General features: G+C 43.6%; 1 pseudogene across 1 annotated transcript in view; it reads left to right on the top strand.

The window, feature by feature from the left end:
• Positions 1–22,045, top strand: part of LOC306869862 (dynein axonemal heavy chain 2-like) — a 183,453-nt pseudogene that overhangs the window by 39,777 nt on the left and 121,631 nt on the right. Inside the window, exons 7-15 of the transcript in view lie at positions 630–717; positions 2,288–2,490; positions 3,951–4,080; positions 4,791–4,973; positions 7,620–7,834; positions 8,401–8,547; positions 9,845–9,983; positions 20,760–21,021; positions 21,204–21,383. The product of the transcript in view is annotated as a dynein axonemal heavy chain 2-like (transcript). The remainder of the gene's footprint in view (positions 1–629; positions 718–2,287; positions 2,491–3,950; positions 4,081–4,790; positions 4,974–7,619; positions 7,835–8,400; positions 8,548–9,844; positions 9,984–20,759; positions 21,022–21,203; positions 21,384–22,045) is intronic.

Raw genomic sequence — 22,045 nt, forward strand, 5'->3', positions numbered from 1 at the left:
AGAAATGAGACATACAGCTCTCAGTCACGCTCGTCAGGAAAGTGAGTGAAACACACACACAAACACATTTTGAACAAATAATGCGTCATTAATAGCGGTTCACTTCCGTGATTTGGTACGATTGTGTTCACATCAGCAGCGAACAGTACCAGAGTTCACTTGAACTGAACCACCCTTTTTAAGCGGACTCGGGTACGGTTCGTGGGTGCGCACCTGAGGTCGGAAGACAGCGTTCACATCATCCAAACGAACCGAACTCTGATGTCAATCAAACCCGGGTGCGCACCAAAAGCGCTAGTGTGAAAGCACCCTTACTCTCATTTTCTATATATCTCTCTTGCGCTCCCTCTCTTTTCCCCTTCCTGTGACCCTGGCTTCCTCTCTGCCCCACTAAAGGTGTTTGTCTGTGAGCGGCGGTGAGGATTACCTTTCCATCAGTAGAAGAATGAGGTGTGAAAAGCAATCTGAGGAACGCTAGGTCGGCTGATATGGAACTTTGGCGGATGCAATTATGCCTATGACAGATCATTTCTGACCTGATCCCTCGCTGTAGAAACAAAAATGAGGATGAAGATGTATTAATTTCACACTTTTTGTTTTTCTTGAACTCTTTATCTTTGTCTTTTTAGATACTCTTCCCAAGGGTGGTCGCTTGACCAGATTACCATTTTTGCTCTGGTGGATTCCTTTGTGCCGAGATGCAAAGATCTGATAGAGGTGAGCAAACACTACAAAATGATGCAAACACACACACACTCACAAACTGTTCATTTTCCAAATGCATGCAGAATTTTTACACCCTACTTTCTGAAGCAACAAATCCAGAGAATATCCTCTCACATTTCTCAATAATTCACATCTCTGTGTGTCTCTATTGCTTTCATTTCTCATATTTCCCAGGACTCCTGTCCTTGATGAGAGCAGTTTTTTATATCACTTGTCATTTTTATATTTATTCATGCACATTTTTTGCAGTGTGCTCCTACTAGTTCCTCACACTCTTAGTACTTTCCACAAATAGGGCTTGAAACTCTTTCTCTTTCAACAAATGGTTAGTGAGAGGAGATGCTTAAAGTCCCCCTGTAGTCAAATATTTTATCCCTTAAAACTTATCTTTGATCATCACAATTACATATTTAAATGTTTTTTCTTGTGAAAATAATTTTCTCATGCCTTAAAATAGCTCAACTCCCTTGCCTCATTTACTATACTCTAATCTATGAATATGCAAATTAGCCCCGCCTCCTGATCCACTGAACTGTTGTAAATACGAAACAATGGCATACACGGATAATGCCTATTTTTTTACTAGCGGACAACTACAGTGAATACTGTAAAATTCATTAAAGTTACTTACTTGACAATGTTGTGTCCTCAAAATGCCGTTAAGACTGAAAGCAGCCATTTGTGATTCTTCCCACTGCGCAATGTGACGTCGTAGTGACGTCTTTTCCATGTCATTTTGGACGTCCAATTTCCGTCCATTGATGGGGTTGTTTTGTAACGCCAGGCGACGTCTTTTTTCGACGTCTACCGCACGTCTAATGTGTATATCACAACTGCCATAGACGTCCAAATGACGTCCAAAACAAATAAGCCAGATTAGGTCAAATGTTGAACGTCAAAATGACGTCCAAGTTGGGTCATGGTTGGACGTCCAAATAGTGGACCTAGTTTGGACGTCGAATAGATGTCCAGAATTGGTCATGGACCGACGGACCCAATATAGACATGATCTGCACGTCTATCCGACGTCCAATGTTTAGCGGGTTAATTCACGCCCACGAGCATACGCGTGTGAAGTGCAGACACCGATGCGGGAGAGGTGGGCCTGACTCCGGGCTACTTTCGCACTGTTGCCACGGGTTATAATGCAAGTTAGCGGTTCTAAATCACATTAAACCACGGCTTTATGGGTTTTTTCCTCTAATTTATGTTTGGTTTTGTCCTGGTATTGGTAGATTTTGCATGCTAGTGATAGGAATCCATCCCTTGACGTGATTGGTTATTGGTTTGTAATGTAGCAAACCGAAAGCCGCATTTCTGGGAGTGTCAATGGGAAACTACAGTTTTAAGGAGAAAATACTCAGCAATGGTGTTGATTAATGGATTGGCACATGGTTTGTCTAAAAGCATATTAAAAACACCACATAGACAAATAAACAACATAAAAAAAATAGATTTTCACTACAGGGGGACTTAAAAAAATTTTATCTAAAAAAAAAAAATCTAATTAAAAAAAAAAATTGCATAGGTTTCTTTCTCTAATACATTCTCTTTATTTCAGGTGTGTGAGTGTCAGCAACAGTTTGCTCGATGGGAAAAGGGTGAGCGAGTGCCGTTGCCATGCTTTTTAGGATGTCAGGGGTCAGAGGTCACTCAGAGACTGCTGTACATAGAGGCATCCTTTGACAACAGCCTACAGGTCCTGCACTCTGTTAAGGACATCCTGGATGTCAGAAATCCCTCTTGGCATGAGGACTACAGCAGGTGCAGTGTGTTTGTAAATTGATCAGGGCACAGAGAAAAAGAGAGGTACTGTGAAATAGCTGGCTTTGATTGTTAAAGGAGCTACAATCTGTCCATGTGGTCAACACGATGTCTACACTGGAAGCGACCAGTGTTGCATTTGCTGGAAGCTGCGCATCACCTCTGAATCAGATGTGAGCTTTAGGTTAGACTTCATCAAGATTAAATCGAAAATGCATTCAATTAATATTAAAAGCCTACTTACATTTTTTACAAATGAGCCATTGGTATACAAATATTTTATGCATGAGCATTTTTAGGATAACATAATTTTATAATATAATAATTTAATATATAAATACAAATATGCCAATTTAAGTAATATTAAATACATTACATACATTCAAAAGTTTGAAAGAAGTCATTTACCCTCACCAAGGCTGCATTTATTTAATCAAAAATGAAATTACTGACCCTTTTTAACATTTTAATGCGTCCTTTCTGAATAAAAGTTTCTTAATTTCTTTCATAAAAAAATTACTAACCCCAGATTATTTTTAAATTATTTTTAAAAGTATATATAAAATGGATCTTCATACAGATAGGAAAAATAAGCTTGAGTTGCTGTGGTATTTGTAAAATGTAAAATCTGGCGCTTGCACTGTAGACGGCTCCATTGACTATAATGCGAGCGATCTAGTTTTGTTGTGTAGTGACACGCAAAATGCGTCAAATTGCGTGTCTGTCTTTCCGCTAGCCTGGCTATGAGACAGTCAGTTCTTCTGGTTGTCATGTATATTTATAAATGTTTGTCAATCTTGGCTGCTTATTGGCCTGCTGGCCTGTTGGGAATTTCCATACATCTCGTATTAGCATATCTTCATAAATATGCATATAATGACCCACATATTCGGATCATATAGATATTTTTTCATGAATATTCTGTCTAAATGTATGTGCAGTGGGGAGAAGATCACTTTGCCTTTCTGTCTGAGCCCAGCGTGCCCCTATTGTCATTCACAACTGTTTGTGACAGCAGGCAGTTTGGCTGCTTTTCCGAATACCATCATGACCGTCTGTGTGAGGGAACCTGGGCTGCCCAACAGCCTCCAGAGACCATTATCCCCTCGTACCCCCGCCCCAGGCACTGACGGACCTTGGGAAAGGGAGCAGTGTGTGAGCGGGCTTGTGCATCTGATGGCCATGATGGATTGGGGCCGAGGCGGGTCATAGGGTTAGGATGTTGTTGCCAAGACAAACAGCTGTGCTTGTGTCTGGGGCAGGTGTTTCATAGCGTCTCAGCATATTGAGAGCACCCAAATCAATACCAGCCTCCATTTATGGCTGAGAGTGTGTGTGTGCTGGACTCTGCCTTTGAATAGAGGGCACTGATTTGTGTTTGGAATGTGCTGTACAGCTTCTGCCCACTTCTGTTGTTTTGTGTCTCTTGTTTATCCTTGTGTGTGTATGTGTGTTTTTAGGTTCCGTGGTAAAGTGAAAGATCTGGAGATGATGATGCAGAATTTGATCACTTCAACCTTCGAGACAGTGAACTGTGTGGAGGAAGGAGTACAGCTGCTTGACGTGTTTCAGCACCTGTCTGGACGAGAGGTCTTTCTCACACACACTTAGCCTTCAATTCACACACACTTTATCACCTCTTTTAAAACCTTGCACACTGTCAGACTGCTACTCTTCTTAGCAAATACAATGAATACAAATGTCTCCGGCAGAACAGACCACACACAGACTTCTGATGTCACTTCCTTTTCACACTCATTTACTCAGGAGGTCAGTAGCAGGACCTCACGCACACATATAAGCCCACTGCTCTCTCACCTGTGTCACCAGTCTCTTTAGTTGTTGTCATTAAGATACGTTTACCTCGTTAATCACCGTCATCTCTCCTGGCTTTTGCCTTCCCCTTCAGTCTTATTCAGTTTTTTTCTCCTTCTTCCTTTCATTCTGTTATTCATCTTTTCAATTTCAAAATTTGAAGTGCTGCACTGGCTAGAATATTTTACATGCATTATAGCTAAAGCATTAGAATGAATAATAAAAAGTTGAAAACAAAAAGGTGCTAGTGAAGGTGAAACAAGCTAAAATAAAAAATAAAATAAATAATTTATAGAATAACAAGGCATTTGGCAAACAGTATAAAGACAACTAGTTAACAACGATCATAGCAATAATTTGTTAGGTTGTGGTTTCTGAGCGTGTTCATTCACATAAAGAGGCAAGCCATAAGAGGTTGTGCATTACAGTCATTTTACCACAATTTACCACATTTCCTGAGTGTTTCTCTTTTATATATTTCTTAGGCAATCAAGCGGACCATTGACAGAAAGACGGTGGATGTATACGCACTGCTTAGTGCTGAGCTGAGTGATATCAATTTGGTGATGTGCAGGCTGTCATCTCTCACTCCTGCTCAGATGCCTCAACATGCAGGACAGGGGCATTGGACCCGAGCACTCCGATCACGGATAGAAAGACCCATGGAGGTGATTTTAACATTAAAGAGAGGTTAACATTAAAAAAAACAAACAAAAAAAACTATAAGATCAGGGTTGTGAATCAAGAACTCTTTTTGATTAAGAACTGTTTGCATTTTTTTTTTCATCCAATACCAGTACACAATGATTTTAATGAAATTCCGACAATGCAAAAATACTGTCAGAGTGTTTTCTGTACTGGTGAATTCAGAACCTTTCATTTTAACGTTTTAATAATTTTATGTGCTTTTGTCATAGCTTTAATTTTTATGTCAGGTTTAGTAATTTTGGTAATTCAACTTATTTAACTTATTTTGGTATTTAAACTTATTTATTTCACGTATCTCAAACTAAAATGACTCAATAACAATTTTCTTTGTAGTTGATTTAAAATAACCCAAGCACTTAAAGGATTAGTTCACTCCAGAATTAAAATTTCCTCATAATTTCCTCACCCCCATGTCATCCAAGATGTTCAAGTCTTTCTTTCTTCAGTTGAAAAGAAATTAAGGTTTTTGAGGTAAACATTCCAGGATTTTTCTCCATATAGTGGACTTCAACAGGGACCAATGGGCTAAAGGTCAGAATTGCAATTTTATTGCAGCTTCAAAGGGCTCTATGATCCCAGCCGAGGAATAAGGGTCTTATCTAGCGAAACGGCCATTTTCTAAAAAATAAAAAAAATAATATCCTTTTTAACTACAAGTACTTGTCTTGCACTAGCTCTGCAATGCGTGTCCATGACTTGACGCATTATGTAATCACATTGGAAAGGTCACGTTTGTTCCTAGTGGAAGAAATCTTTTAGTTTTCAAAAGATTTAAACATCCAGGATACACACAAACAGACCAATAAACTGATACAGAGACATAAATATTTGTCATTCAACATAAAACAGCTTTTGAACAGTCCTCCTTCTCCACACTTGTAAACACTGGGTCGATACTTCCGCCTACATCACGTGTGACCTTTCCAACTTGACTATGCAATGCGTGAAGCCATGGACGCGCATCGCAGAGCCACTGCAAGACAAGCATTTGTGGTTAAAAAGCATATATAAAGACAAGAACCTTATTTGGCTAGGATGGTTTAGAGCCTTTTGAAGCTGCGCTGAAACTGCAATTTTGACCTCAAACCTGTTGGTCCCCATTGAAGTCCATTATATGGGAAAAAAATTCTGGAATGTTTTCCTCAAAAACCTTAATTTCTTTATGACTGCAGAAAGAAAGACATGAACATCTTGGATGACATAAAGGTGAGGAAATTATCAGAAAATTTCAATTCTGGAGGGAACTAATCCTTTAAGGTTTTGTGAGATCAGTGTAATAAAATGGACTTCCTCAAAAAAAAAAAAAAAAATGAATGGAATTGCTGAATCAGACTGATGTTATGTTAGTATGTCATGTGAAAATGCCCACAGTCAAATCAAAGCATCACAGGTTCCTGAAATATGCACCAACAGGATGTACGTTAGGAGACCACATAGTGACTAATCAGTCCAATCCCAGCATGCACTAGGCCGTACCCTTTTTTCTCACCCTTTGTACAGTAGGTGAACTCTTGTTGGGTTTTATGGACAATGAATCAGATTCCAACCCAAAAACCTCCATCAGGGTAAATTTGAAAGGTGTCACAAGAAAGCTTAACTCTATTGATGAGCGCTTGTGTTGAGCTCAGAGCCTTGTGTCAGAGGCCAGTGAGGGGCCCCAGCAGAGGCCCTGGAGCCTAGCCAGCATCCAGCCACACAGGCCCTAATGAAGTGACATACTGCCAAGTATGGCGACCCATACTCGGAATTCGTGCTCTGCATTTAACCCATCCAACGTGCACACACACAGCAGTGAACACACACACACCGTGAACACACACCCGGAGCAGTGGGCAGCCATTTATGCTGCGGCGCCCGGGGAGCAGTTGGTGGTTCGGTGCCTTGCTCAAGGGCGCCTCAATCGTGGTATTGAGGGTGGAGAGAGCACTGGACGAGACTCGAACCCGCAACCTTTGGATTACGAGTCCGACTCTCTAACCATTAGGCTTCTAACCACGACTTCCCCAATGCTATTAAAGCCATCTGTGCCGCCACATACTCGCTCTCTCGTTCTTTTTGTCACTTTCCATTTCACTCACCCTTCCTCTCTATTTCTCTCTCATGCTTTCTTTTTTGTTTCTCATCTTTCTCTCATTCTTCAGTTTGCTTACAAAGCACATCGCCTTCTCCATTGTGTTTAAATTCATTTTCCGCTTTCTTTAAGAAGGGAATTAAGAGCGAACATAAGCTTTAATTGGACACAGATATGATTGTTGCATTTCCCCACAATTGATCCCAAAAAGGCCCATAGAGAAACAAAAGGGAGACAGAAACCAGAGCTTAATGATGGTCTGATTAGAATGTTTACATAGTTACTGCATAGCCTGAGACATTCCTAGCAGGAGTGAAGTTTAGCCTTCAGTTGTTTTTATGTTTACCTCTGGTTTGTTTAGCTTAGCTGTGCTCTGATGGTTGTTTTGATTGTTTGTGACCTTGCATGTGTGAGTCGGTAAGATTTCAAGACGTTGTTTGTTTGTAAGTGATGAGATGTGTGTTCACAGAAGGCTCTGCATTCTCTCTGAGCTCTTCCCATCTGTTTGCATGGATTTTTCGCACGTGTGGTCTAGGTTCTCCGGCGCGCTCATTTCCTGCCACACATCAGCAGTGGAGAGGAAGTGCATGTGAATTATCCTAAACTGTGTCAGACTCTGGATGAAAAGGTGAGGAGGATCTTCACAGACTGGAGTCAGAGTCTGAACAGAGAGTGTCTCAGCAGTCTCAACCAGCCACTCATGATCCGCTGTAAAAGGAAGACAGGACTGCTGGACATCAACTTTAACAAGTACGTGATTACACAAACACACATGCATACAGGCCCTCCAGTACCTCTGTGCTCACTGTAATTGTCAGTATAATTAGACATGCCTATTTTACTGACCAGGGATGTTTTTATCCATGGTTTTATGGCACAAGATTCAGTGCACTGCACGCTATAAAAAATATATTTGTTTTTGGAATTTTTCATCAGAAAAACATTACCTTTTTCGCTTTAATGTAGAGAACAGTATACAAATATCATAGAACATCTACTTCTGCTGATGGAAATAAATCATATTAAATAATAATATTAATCCAATTGATCGCAATGGATTAAATCCTATGCTACACTGAATATTCTGTTAGACTTGAAGTTGAATACATTTTGAATGCAGTTAATTATTGTCCTTAAGCAACCCATTCAAACCCTTTCAAATATTTAAATTATTTGTCATTGCGCTGGTCTTAAATCATTTATGCTCTGTAATCATAATACATGACCATTACTGAAGTTGTGTTATACATGATGAATATTCTAGTGTAAGCACAAATGCACAGACTTTGAATGTACAACTGTGTTTATGTGTTCAGGAACCTGTTGAAGATGTTTAATGAGATTCTTTACTGGGACCGACTGCTCTTCGAGATCCCTCACTATGTCACAGAGGTGTATCAGCGCAGAGAGGAACTCCACAACCTGAGAGAGAATGTCCTCCTAGTTGTTAGAGACTATAAGAGGTTGGTATGGCTGACAGAGACTGACTTTTTGGATGTCCCATACAGTACAAGTTTATTCTTCATAAAACATTATTTTTTTAATAATAATAATAAAAAAATGGTATTTTCCACAAATCCCAAGTTTTTATTTGATATTTATTATTTTATTTAATATTATATCTATTTAGGTGTGATATTTTTACTGTTTATTGCTTGAAAAAAACACAATCTGAGAAATTAGGCTTTTAAGTTGTATTTGCAAACATTATGTAAAATAATTAAAACAGCTCATAAAATTTAGTTTTGACCTCCTGCAGTTGATACGGAAGATTCTGTCATGGTTAAGCACCTCCTTTCACTGTTTTAAAAGGACATTTTTTAAAGTTTTTCTGTCCCAATTTTGTACTTTATGGAAAGTTCCACATCCTAACTCAATGCCTTCCAGACATTTGCATTTGAATTTTTTGTTCATTCTGTTCTATTAAATCTTATGTTTGTATTAAGTTTATAAAACTATTTTTTATATATATATATATAAATTGAGAACTAAATTAAGAAGTTAGATGTTATATATTTGTGAGGAAAGTTTCCACAACTTATTTTTCATAAGTACAAAAAAACAAGTGCACTTTCACACACGGATGCATACTTACCAGTCACATACATATTTAAATGGTGAACTTGTCAGGTAACTTCACATCTTTAATATGCATTGATATTACTTTTCACCTCTTCGGCCTACACACACTTGCACTTCGATGCAAACTGAGTATTTACATTCCATCTGCCTCAATATACACATCTCTATTCAAGACTTAAGCACATCCAATCTGGAGAAAACACTTGAATTAAATGCACACACACACACACACATACTTCCACTGAACAAAACAATTCACACTTATGTCCCTCATTCTGTAGTGAATAATAACCTCCTCCTGTCTCACATAAGCGCATACACACACACGCTCTTCAGACTGAAGGACTCATTGTAACTCTCAGAGGGACAGAGTGAGTCATCTCTGTCAGTATTGTTACCACATTTAATGCATTCTACACATGCCAGCTGGAAACAAACACTTAAAGCCAACACAAGCTAAACAGGCCACTTGCCCCAAATGGCAAAGCACATCCACTAAGACTTGTTAATACATTTTTACCACCCTCTTGTTCTGTTATGCTTTTAAAATGGCCTTGCTTGTTTTTGAAAAATGCTGTGAAAGAAACTTGTCAATGCCTGTAAGATCTAAAATGAAAAAGGGGAAAAAAACAACAACAGTGAACCTAACCTTATATGTTTGTGTTCACTCTCAATTAGAATCATTAAGGCTCTAAATGCAGATGAGCTGGGTCTCTTTTCTGAGAGAATTCGGTTCCTGGATAGGAAAATCCAGCACTGGTCCACAAAAGGAACAGCCAGCGTCTTTATCAATGTCTGCAGAGTGCACGCCAACAAGGTCAGTAGTTTCTGACACACACACAAATACACACAACAGAAAACTGTGGCCAAAAACCGTGTCTCGCTTGCGACGGACGCTCCCTCACCGGTTGGGGTGCGGTCACGAGTGCCCACCCTGCCCGCGGTCTGTGGAGTGGTCGCCACCTGACGTGGCATATCAACTGACTAGAGATCCTAGCAGTTTTTCCGTGCACTCAAGCACTTTCTCCCAGACCTAAGAGACCACCACGTGCTGGTGCGCACCGACAGCACAGCAGTGGTCTCTTACACCAACCACCAAGGAGGTCTGCGGTCGCGCCCCTTGTACAAGCTGGCACACCAGATCCTTGTGTGGTCCCAGGGCAAGCTCCTATCACTGAGAGCTGTGCACATTCCTGGGTATCTCAATGTGGGAGCAGACATCCTGTCGAGACAGGGGCCGAGGCCCGGGAAATGGATGCTTCACCCCTGAGGTGGTGAAGCAGATTTGGAGTGTTTTTGGGCACAGGTGCACAGGTGGACCTCTTTGCGACTCGAGAGTCAGCACAATGTCCCCTCTGGTTCTTGTAGCCCCTCCAGCTCCTCCGGGACTGGATGCTATGGTACAGACCTGGCTGAGGCCTCGTCTGTACGTCTCTCCCCCCGATCGCTCTGCTCCCGGGAGTTCTGGCGAGAGTGCGCCGGGACGAGGTCAGTCTACCGTTGGTAGCGCCGTTCTGGCCGGGCTGAGTATGGTTCTCGGACCTGATTTCTCTTCCAGACGGCACCCCGTGGCCGGTGCCGATCAGGAGAGATATCCTCTCACAGGCCAGGGGCACCATCGTGCACCCTCGCCCGGAGTTGTGGAAGCTGTGGGTGTGGCCTCTGAGAGGGCACAACTCATAGCTTCCGGTCTGTCAACCGAGGTTGTCGAGACCATCCTCCAATCCAGAGCTCCCTCCACGAGGAAACTGTATGCCTTGAAGTGGAAATTCATCACTTCTTGGTGCGGGGATCACCAGCTCGACCCAGTCAACTGCCCGATTCGTGCAGTTCTGGAGTTCCTGCAGGCCCGTTTCTCCGCAGGGTTAACCCACTCCACTGTTAAGGTCTACGTGGCAGCTATTTCGTCATACCACACCGGCAGCTATTTCGTCATACCACTTATCGGTGGCCAGTCAGTGGGTAGACACCCCCTAGTTACACGTTTCCTCCGCGGTGCGCTGAGGCCGAGGCCGCCTGTACGATCACGTGTCCCCACGTGGGACCTGGCTGTGGTACTGGAGGCTCTGTGCGTGGCACCTTTTGAGCCTTTTGAGGAGATAACAGACAGACTCCTCACCATCAAGACCGTCTTCTTGTTTGCCATCACTTCTCTGAGGAGGGTGGGTGACCTTCAGGCCCTGTCTATGGCCCCTTCGTATATTGACTTTGCGCCCGGCTAGGACGAAAGTACTTTTGTACCCCCATGCGGGGTACGTACCGAAGGTTCCAGCGGTCGTACCACAGCCAGTCGTACTCCAGGCCTTCTGTCCTCCTCCCTTCAGGGAGCCAGACCAGGAGAGGCACAACTGTATGTGTCCAGTGCGAGCACTGTGCACGTACGTCCACAGAGCTGCCCTGTGGAGAAAGTCAGACCGACTGCTCGTGTGCTTTGGTCCGCCTAAGAGGGGTCTTCCTGCTACGAAGCCCACTCTTAGTAGGTGGATAGTGGATGCCATCCATCTGGCATACGAGGCCTCGGAGCGTCCCCCGCTGTCGGGAGTCAGAGCGCACTCAACACGAGGTGTGGCAGCCTCCAAGGCCTTCTTGGCAGGTGTCTTTATGCAGGACATCTGCAACGCTGCTGGGTGGTCCACGCCCCTGACATTCGCCAGGTTCTATAACCTTGACATCCGAGCCACTCCAGGCTCCTCCGTCCTTTCGTCCTGACACCAGGCAGGGACTTGTCAGTCTGGCGGCGTGGTATCTCGTTCCCATAGCGTTTTCGGATGCAGCTCGAAGTTCCTGGAAGGGAACGTACCATGTTACGTATGTAACCCAGGTTCCCTGAAGGGAACGAGAGCTGCGTCTTGTAGCCACACTTCCGGCATCCCTGCCAGCGCTTGCTTCATGACTTGAAGCTAACGCCGGCTCCGCCGCACGTGCTTATATACTTCCTGGTCATGGCGTCACCCCGCCCGTGACACCTCGCCCTTCTATTTGACTGATTACAGGTGATATTCAGAGCGTGGTCACGCTGAAGGCGTTCCCATAGCGTTTTCGGACGCAGCTCTCGTTCCCTTCAGGGAACCTGGGTTACATACGTAACCTGGTACGTTTCCCCTCCATAGAAATGCATTTTTCACTACATTGAAAAAAGACCCAACCAATTAATAATATAATTTTTTTGTATTTATTATTATTTCCTTTATCAGTTATATATTTCATTTAATAGCTATTTATTTAATAATCTGGTATGCAAAGTTTCACCCTTGTCCCACAGGTTTTATTAGTGGCACACAGAGTTTTGTGAGTACCGCAGGGCTCTGGTGAGTGGGGGTTAAGATGTGGTCTGAAATTTGAACTCTGTAACAGACAGCAAATCCTGCTCTAGAATTAGTGGTCAGATATCTGGCAGGTGCTGTTTTTATTAAACAAGATCAGGAAGGCCAAATTTAAGCTTACTGTTTAAAAGGTTATAAAGGAGACATCCATAGTGAATGACAGATGTTTACAAGAACGTTTAGACAAGAACGTTTGGAATTCAGTTATAGCTCGTTTTTAGGAGTTTAGAACTTTTCTCACATGTTGGGAGTTCTCACATGAGGGTTTGGACTGTGAGAAGAAGGGCTGGCTTTGACAAATAAATATAACAGTTGGCTGGAACTTCATTTGGAAGACATCCAAAAGAAAATATGAAGAATTAAATCAACTATATAAATCCCATATTATCCCATTCATACCACCATTCAAAGGTTTGGAGTCTGTAAAGTATTTGAAAGAAGACACTTACACTCTTTCTAAGAAAACCGTAGAAACCGTGATACATTTTTTTAGGATTCTTTGATAAATAGAACATTTTAAAGCATTTAGATTAGATTAGATTAGATTAGATTAGATTAGATTCAACTTTATAGTCATTGCACATGTAAGGTACAGGGCAACGAAATGCAGTTAGCATCTAACCAGAAGTGCAATAAGCAGAGGTACAGGATATACAGTGCCTACAATATGTTACATATGTACAGAATATACAGATAAGGCAGTAGTACTATGGACATAATTTACAAGTTTTTAAATACTATCAGTATGATATACAGATGGGTGATATGAACATACTATACAGATGGATTGTGCAGTAAATGTATGTACACTATGAGCAAAAACTATGAAAATAATTACAAATGGATATGAATAAGCTATAAATTAAGATATATAAACACTAGTGCAATGAACATTGAAAGTGCATAGAAATAAAAATTTACAGTACATAGTACTCAGTGTGTAGATTGGTTGTTTTTTTGTTTTGTTTTTTTTAATCGATTTGATGATGGGGAGGGGTGAAAAGTTTGTAGTGGTGTGTGAGGGGGGGGGGGGTATTATTGGGCAGAGTTTAGTAGGGAAACAGCTGTAGGGAAAAAGCTGTTCCTGAGTCTGCTTGTCCTTGTTCGGAGGCTCCTGAAGCGCCTCCCAGAGGGCAGTAAGTTAAACAGTCTATGGTCAGGGTGAGAGGAGTCCTTAAGAATGCTGCGAGCTCGACGTAAACAGCGTTTTCTCTGGACGTCCTCAATGGCAGGAAGTGGTGTCCCTGTGATGCGTTGGGCGGTTTTCACCACCCTCTGTAGTGCCTTGCGGTCAGCAGCTGAGCAGTTCCCATACCAGACTGTGATGCAGTTGGTCAGGATGCTTTCAATTGCACACCGGTAGAAGTTCAGCTGGATGGTTGGAGACAGGTGGTTCTTCTTCAGTGTCCTAAGGAAGAAGAGGCGTTGGTGTGCCTTCTTGACTAGGCTGGATGTGTTGGTGGTCCAGGTCAGGTCCTCCGAGATGTGGGTTCCCAGGAACTTGAAGCTGGAGACACGTTCAACAACCATCCCGTTAATGTGGATGGGGTCATGCGTTCCACTTTTCTTCTTCCTGAAGTCCACAATAAGTTCCTTTGTCTTGCTGGTGTTGAGAAGCAGGCTATTGTCAGCACACCATGCAGCCAGGTGCTGTACCTCCTCCCTGTAGGCAGTCTCATCGTTGTCTCTGATGAGGCCAATCACTGTGGTGTCGTCAGCAAACTTGATGATGGAGTTGGATCCATGCACAGGCCTGCAGTCATGGGTGTAGAGGGAGTAGAGAAATGGACTCAGCACACAGCCCTGTGGTACGCCGGTGTTGAGTGTGATGGTGGTGGAGCAGGTGAGGCCTGACCTAACATGCTGAGGTCTGTTGGTCAGAAAGTCGATAATCCAGCTGCCAAGGGAGGTGTTAACACCCAAGACTCCAAGTTTAGTGGTCAGCTTGGAGGGAATGACGGTGTTGAATGCTGAGCTGAAATCAACAAACAATATCCGTGCATATGTGTTGTTGTTTTCCAGGTGTGTGAGTACTGAGTGCAGTACTGTGCCTACTGCATCCTCAGTGCTTCGATTGCTTCTATAGGCAAATTGGTGTGGGTCCAGTGTGGGTGGGAGGCAGTTCTTGAGGTGTGCCAGGACCAGTCGCTCAAAGCACTTCATAACAATGGGTGTGAGTGCTACGGGGCGGTAGTCATTCAGGCACGTTGGGGAGGAGTGTTTCGGCACTGGCACAATGGATGTGGACTTAAAGCATGTTGGCACCATTGCTTGGGTGAGTGACAGGTTGAAAATGTCTGTGAAGACCCCTGCGAGCTGCTCTGCACATGTCTTGAGCACACGTCCAGGAATGCCGTCGGGGCCAGCAGCCTTGTATGCGTTGATCCGGCTCAATGCTGTGCAGACATCTGTGGAGGTGAGTTTGAGGGTCTGATGGTCTCCTGAGAGTGTGATCTTGGTGTCTGTCTCCTTGTTGTTGTTGTCAAAGCGAGCATAAAAGTCATTTAGCTCGTTAAGGAAGGAGACGTCTGTGACCGTTGGAGTGGAGTTGCATGGCTTGTAGTCACTGATGACCTGGATGCCCTGCCACATGCGCCGGGGGTCAGAGTTGGAAAAATGCTCCTCTACCTTTAGCTTGTAGCAGTGCTTGGCCTTCTTGATGCCCCTCTTCAGGTTAGCCCTGGATATGCTGTAGGCCTGAGCGTCATCTGATCTGAAAGCAGTGTTGCGGGCTTTCAGCAAGAGCCGCACTTCCTTGTTCATCCATGGCTTCTGATTAGGGTACGTTGTGATCTGTTTCTCTGTTGTGACACTGTCTATGGAGGTATTGATGTAGTCCAGTACAGAGGTGGTATAGATGTCAATGTCCGTGTGAGAGCCACTGGCAGCCTGAGAAGCAAACATACTCCAGTCCGTGTGTTGAAACTTGTCCTGAAGTACAGACTCTGCTCCCATTGGCCACACTTTGATGGTCTTCACTGATGGCTTCACACGGTTGATGAGGGGTGAATACTTGGGGGTGAGAAACAAAGAAAGGTGATCAGACTGTCCGAGGTGGGGGAGGGGAGTCGCGATGTAAGCTCCAGCGATGTTTGTGTAAACATGATCCAAAGTTTTTTCTCCTCTAGTGTGGCAGGAGACATGCTGATGGAATTTGGGGAGCACTGTCTTTAAGTTGGAGTGATTAAAATCACCCGCAACAATAAATGCAGCTTCCGGGTGTACAGTCTGTTGTTTACTAATGGCCGCATGCAGTTCGTTCATAGCAAGCTTGGCATTAGCATCCGGTGGAATATAGGCTGCAGTTATGATGGTGGAAGTGAACTCCCGCGGCAGATAGAAAGGTCTACATTTAACCATGAGAAACTCTAGGTTAGGTGAGCAGTGTTTTCCAACAATGTCAGAGTTCGTACACCAAGCTTTGTTTACATAAATGCATAATCCTCCGCCTCTGGTCTTGCCGGAGTCATCTGCCGTTCTATCTGCTCGGAGCGTGTAGCGTCCGGTTAGATCAATAGCATTATTGGGTATGTCGCTATGTAGCCATGTTTCAGTGAAAACCATGACATTGCAGTCCAAAAGTTTCTTACTATGGGTGATGCGAAGTCGTATCTCATCCATTTTGTTCACCAATGACCGCACATTAGCGAGGAAAATGCTGGGTAAAGAGAGCCGGTGCGGTGTTAGCTTTAGCTTAGCTCTTAGTCCTCCGCGCTTTCCCCGCCTTTGTTTACGATCTCGGCGCCGCCTGTGAGCACTTCCGCCCGGCCGAGCAGAGTGCGTAGCCTCGGGTGTTCTGGAGATCTCCGGGATGAGTCGATGATTGGTTATAAGATTGTTGGAAAAGTGCAGACCGATATCCAAAAGCTCCTGTCGGGTGTATGATGTTAAGGCAAAGCTGTTCAGTGAGAACATTTACATTTACATTTACATTTAGTCATTTGGCAGACGCTTTTATCCAAAGCGACTTACAATTGGGGAATACAAAAAGCGATTCATCTTGAAGAGGCAGTCAGACAGAGGAAGTGCTCGTAACACCAAGTCTCAGTCATTGTTCAAATAAGTACAAGCTAGTAGGTGGAGAGAAAGATAGAGGGAAAGTTTTTTTTTTTTTTTTTTTTTTTGAGTTTAGGATGAAGTCAAGTACTGCCGAAAGAGATGAGTTTTCAGTTGTTGCTTGAAGGTTGCCAGAGATCCGGCGTTCCGGATAGGGGTGGGAAGATTATTCCACCAGCCAGGAATGGTGAACGAGAATGTTCTGGAGAGTGATTTTGAGCCTCTCTGTGCTGGTACCACAAAGCGTCGCTCACTAGCAGATCTCAAACTTCTGGAGGGGATGTAGGTTCGTAATAGTGAGTGGAAGTAGGAGGGTGCCGAGCCTGTGGTAGATCTGTACGCAAGCATCAGTGACTTGAACTGGATGCGAGCTGCCACTGGTAGCCAGTGCAAGGAGATGAAGAGAGGTGTAACATGCGCTCTTTTGGGCTCGTTGAAGATCAGTCGTGCCGCTGCATTCTGAATCATTTGTAGAGATTTGAGTGCGTTTGATGGCAGACCAGCCAGAAGAGCATTGCAGTAGTCCAGTCTAGAAACAACCAGGGCCTGGACAAGAAGTTGCGCAGCATGCTCTGTCAGAAAGGGCCTGATCTTTCTGATGTTGTGTAGTGCAAACCTGCAGGAACGAGCAGTCTTTGCAATGTGCTCTTTGAAGGTCAGCTGGTCATCAAAGATTACACCAAGATTTCTGTCCGAAGTTGATGGGGTAATCATTGATGAGCCGAACTGAATCGTGAAGTCATGCCGTAGAGTCGGAGTGGCAGGGAAGACCAGAAGTTCCGTCTTTGCCAGGTTGAGCTGCAGGTGATGTTCTTTCATCCATGCCGAGATGTCCGCCAGGCAGCCTGAGATCCGTGCAGCTACCGTTGGGTCATCTGGTTGAAAAGAGAGATAGAGCTGCGTGTCATCGGCGTAGCAGTGGTAGGAGAAACCATGTGCATGTATGATGGGACCCAGCGATGTAGTGTACGTGGAGAAGAGGAGGGGTCCAAGAACCGATCCCTGAGGAACTCCAGTGATCAGTTGATGTGGTTTGGATACCTCCCCTCCCCAGGTCACCCTGAAGGATCTACCGGTGAGATAGGATTCAAACCAGCGAAGAGGAATTCCAGTGATGCCCAGTGAAGAGAGGGTAGACAGGAGAATCTGATGATTGACAGTGTCAAAAGCGAAGCATTTAATGTAGGTTTTTTGATCAGTGGGGTTACCCGAGCCTGCTTGAATGCTGTGGGGAAGACGCCTGTGAGGAGAGATGTGTTGATAATGTGTGTGAGTGCCGGTAAGAGTGTGGGAGAGATTGTTTGGAGAAGATGTGAGGGGATCGGGTCGAGAGGACATGTTGTAGGATGGCTGGAGAGGAGAAGTTTGGATACTTCTGCCTCGGTGAGGGGACAGAAGGAGAAGATGGGAGCTAGAGCGGTGGATGTGGGTGATCGGAGGTCCTGCGGAGTTGAGAACTGGTTGCTGATTGTTCTAGTTTTGTCTGTGAAAAAAGAGGCAAAGTCATCAGCGGTTATCAACGTGGTGGGAGGTGGAGGGGGGGGACAGAGGAGAGAATTAAATGTTCTGAAGAGATTACGCATGTCTGGAGCACTGGTGATCTTGTTGTGGAAATGTGAGGATTTGGCAGTGTGGACTTCAGTAGAGAAAGATGAAAGCAAAGACTGATACCTACTCAGGTCCGACGGATCGTTTGATTTGCGCCATTTTCTCTCTGCCGCTCTGAGTTTGGTCCGATTCTCTCGAAGAACATCGGATAACCAGGGGTTAGAAGGAGCAGCCCGTGCTGGCCTAGAGGAGAGAGGACAGATGTCGTCTAGACAAGAGGTTAAGGTAGAGCATAAAGTGTCAGTGGCTGCATTTACATCCAGAGAAGAGAAATGGGTAGGCGAGGGAAGAGAGGAGGACACTACAGAGGAAAGAAGGGAGGGGGAGAGGGAGCGTAGGTTGCGTCTGAAAGTAACCGGTAAGGGAGATGGAGGCACCTGAGTTGCAAAATGTAACGTAAATGTAATGAAGAAATGGTCAGAGATATGAAGTGGTTGTACCAGAATGTTATCTGTAGAACAATTGCGTGTATAAATTAAGTCGAGTTGGTTACCAGATTTGTGCGTGCTAGTAGTGGTGAGAACAGACCCGAGATGAGCAGGAAAAATACTGCAAAATTGCAAAAACTGGTGAGACGCTGAGCCTCGCGATGTGTTCGCGCCGCCATCTTGGTCATCTACTTTATTTATGTGAAATAGTAATTTTTTGGAAACAATGTAAGTCTTTACTGTCACTATTGATCAGTTTAATGCATCTCTGCAGAATAAGAGTATTCTTTTCTTTTCTCTCTTTTTGAACAGTGTATTTTTCAATCAAATATAGTGCAGAATACATCTTCTTGGCAGGTAAGAAATATTTATGGCTAGTAAACTTTCTCACGTCAACCACTATCGGCAGGTGTAGCAAAAAAAAGAAAAAAAAAAGTTAATTTGTACCCTAGCTACGGTTATTCAGGAACAGAAGATTTTGCTCTTGTTTTGTTCTGATACAGCCGTGTCCTTTTTGCTGGCCGATATTGCTTTTGTAATGCAAGAATAAGGCACCAGGCTATACTGAGAATGGAAGCGCGACTCAGTGGAGACCAATTGTGAAATCTATTCACTTCCTCTGCTGGCTGTCCATCACTCCTACGTTGTACAAGGCAATATGATATTAAAGCACTGGCAGTGCCCTTTAGCCATGTGGTAAAGACACACACGCACACACACATACACAAAGGCATGCAAGCAGAATGCCCCATCTACTTTAATAGAGGCCACACAGGCATCTCTCAGTATAAACAGCCCCAGCGTTCACAATAAAAGGCAGCCAGCCTCTTTCCTGCCGCCACTGTGCCCGGTTTTCTCTCACTTGCTGGAGAGAGCTGGGGGGGAGAGATCAGGTTCATGTCAGAGTCAATGTCAGACATCCTTCGAGCCCAAAACAGAGCTGGCAACAGCTTCAGTGGTAATGGAGAAGTGTGGAGAACATGACACATCTGAGTTTACACACACCCACACACACTTTGAAATGCAAGTATACATTCTACACCCTCCTGCACGTAGAGTAATCTTCCCCTTTGAGGCTTATTTCATGTGACATGTTTTATCCCATGAAAAGTCATGAGACGAGCTGGATCCAGAGCTGGAAGGAAGAGTGAGATTATGCGGCATGTAAGATGCTTCTGAAAACCTCTGTGCAAACTCTCAAAAACATCTCAGTATTGCTGCCCTCCACAGATTGAATAGAGAGCTGTTGGATGAGAAAGCTTGATGCTTTGTGGATAAGAACGGCCTCCTTTAATTTTAAGCACAGGGATAGGTTGAAATCAAATGCTCTATTTCTGTAGACGAGTGAGAGAGGGAGACATGAGCTGGAAAATCCTGCTGGAAAACCCCTGCTGCTCTGTTTGAATGTGTTTTCCATTCTTCTCCCACCACATTCCTTTCACACCCGTTCTGCCTTTCCTTTTCTTTTCTTTTCTTTTATTTGTTGTCTTTTGTGTTGTTTTTGCTATTTTTTTGTTTGTGTTTTAGGTTGTTTTTAGTGTTTAAGTTTTTTGTTTGTGTTTTGTTACATACTTACGCCCTAGCATTGTGGTGGTAAGTTCTGCATTGGCAAGCACCACTCAGATTTTAAACCAGACTTTTTTTTGCTAAGCAATGCAATGCAATTTTCCTCATTAATTTGGTCATTAGATTGGACAGCCTAATGGAGGAGCACCTGAGCTTTTAATGGTTGCTTTGTGCTATAACTGTTCTCAGAGCATTTAGTCAAAACTAATTGTGTGTTGCTCCTCACTACACAGGTAAAACATGTATTCCCATATGTAAATGCTAAAGTAATGTTTCACAATAGCTTAGAGTTTTTGGAACGCCGAAAGACCAGTAAAGTGGAAGCTCATTTTAATAATAGTGCAACAACATCAAGAATAGGTTATGCCGTGCAATTTTGTCTGCAATATGCATTAGAACATTTGTTAATGTAAACGATCCAGGAACATAGTGTTTGACATTGAGACCAGCTTGCTACTGAATTGCTGTGTTGAGAAGCTTTGTGTACAAAACTGTTATAAAGGAAATGATCAAATCCTACAGTTTACTAAGATGTGTGTTTTGGGATTAACATATGCACTCTCTCTTTGTTTTTCTGCTTTCTCTGATTTTGATCTCTCATCTCTCCCACAGGTGCAGTTAATGGTGGATGAGTATAAGGCAGCTAACTTAGCCGCCTCTAAGCTCTGCGAGCAGATCAGTGAGCTGCTTTTGGTGCATGTGGATGGCAAGATTGTCTATGGAGACCTGGAGTTCCAGGAGGATCAGCAGAGTCATCAGCACAGCCAGCTGTTCCGACTGCAGAACGCTCACCAGGACATCATTAAAAATCATGGCCAGAGTCTGCGGGACCTTCCACCTAGATGGCCCAGAGGTTGGGCTGTCTCTTTGTCGTGTCTTAGGATCTTTACTACTAAAGCAATACACTTTTTGAGATTGTGATTTAATGATTTACCTTGTTTAAGGAGTTTTGTTGGTGTAAAATCAGCACAATGCACAACCTAAAGTAGCCTGAGGCTGTCATGGTAAGGACTTCCCATTGACTTCCATATTTGTGTGTTTTTTCATGTGCAACAGCATTGGGTGTCATACATGGAGAAGATGGACCGAATGGTTGAGGAGGCGTTTCGTGTGAATATAAAGCGCTCTCTACAGGAGCTCTCTAAAGCCATCAATGGAGATGGCAAGACATCCCCGAACCCCTTATTCAGAGTAGAGGTGGTACTGACACAACAGACTCCTCGATCTCCTGCTCAGGTACACACAGACAGACTCTATTTGTCAAATCTAGTAATGCAGTGGCTATTGATAACATTGCTTACATGACGAGGTGACCCTTACCTAACAATTAGACATCACAAACATGCCCTTTGTGATTTTAAGGCAAAAAGTATAAATACAATAACTGTGTCAGTGCGAATCTTTGTGCTGGTCACGGAGAGCTGCTGGCCATGTGTTTTACATACAGCATAAAGACACTATCATACATCAAGCAGATGGCATTTAGAACACCACAACCTCTATAAATCACAGCTGTGTCAGCACTGCTGCGTTATTCAGCACTCTACTCTATTGCTCAGCTCTACAGAGGTATATTTGGACTAAGGCCTATGGGTAATGTCCCATGATGCTTAGTCAGCTAAACACTGTGAGAAAGGAAAAGCAGAAACGTTAGTGTGACTTAATTGAGTGTATTTTAGGGACAGTGGTTGCATTGGTCTGTGGAGACAGACTGCCTCAGGCAAAGCGCTGCCTCAGGCAAAGTGCCAGAGGGAAGGGAAATGCATTAATGCTAGCTCAGGACACACCATTAAAGGCCCTTTCACACTGAATGCAAAATGAATAAGCAAAACAAATCATTGATGAATGGTCTGTTAACACCAAGAGCGAAACGAATATCCGTCAGGCTGATCGACAAC

The sequence above is a fragment of the Barbus barbus genome (assembly GCF_936440315.1).
Source record: "Barbus barbus genome assembly, chromosome: 1".
In the NCBI taxonomy this organism is placed as follows: domain Eukaryota; kingdom Metazoa; phylum Chordata; class Actinopteri; order Cypriniformes; family Cyprinidae; genus Barbus; species Barbus barbus.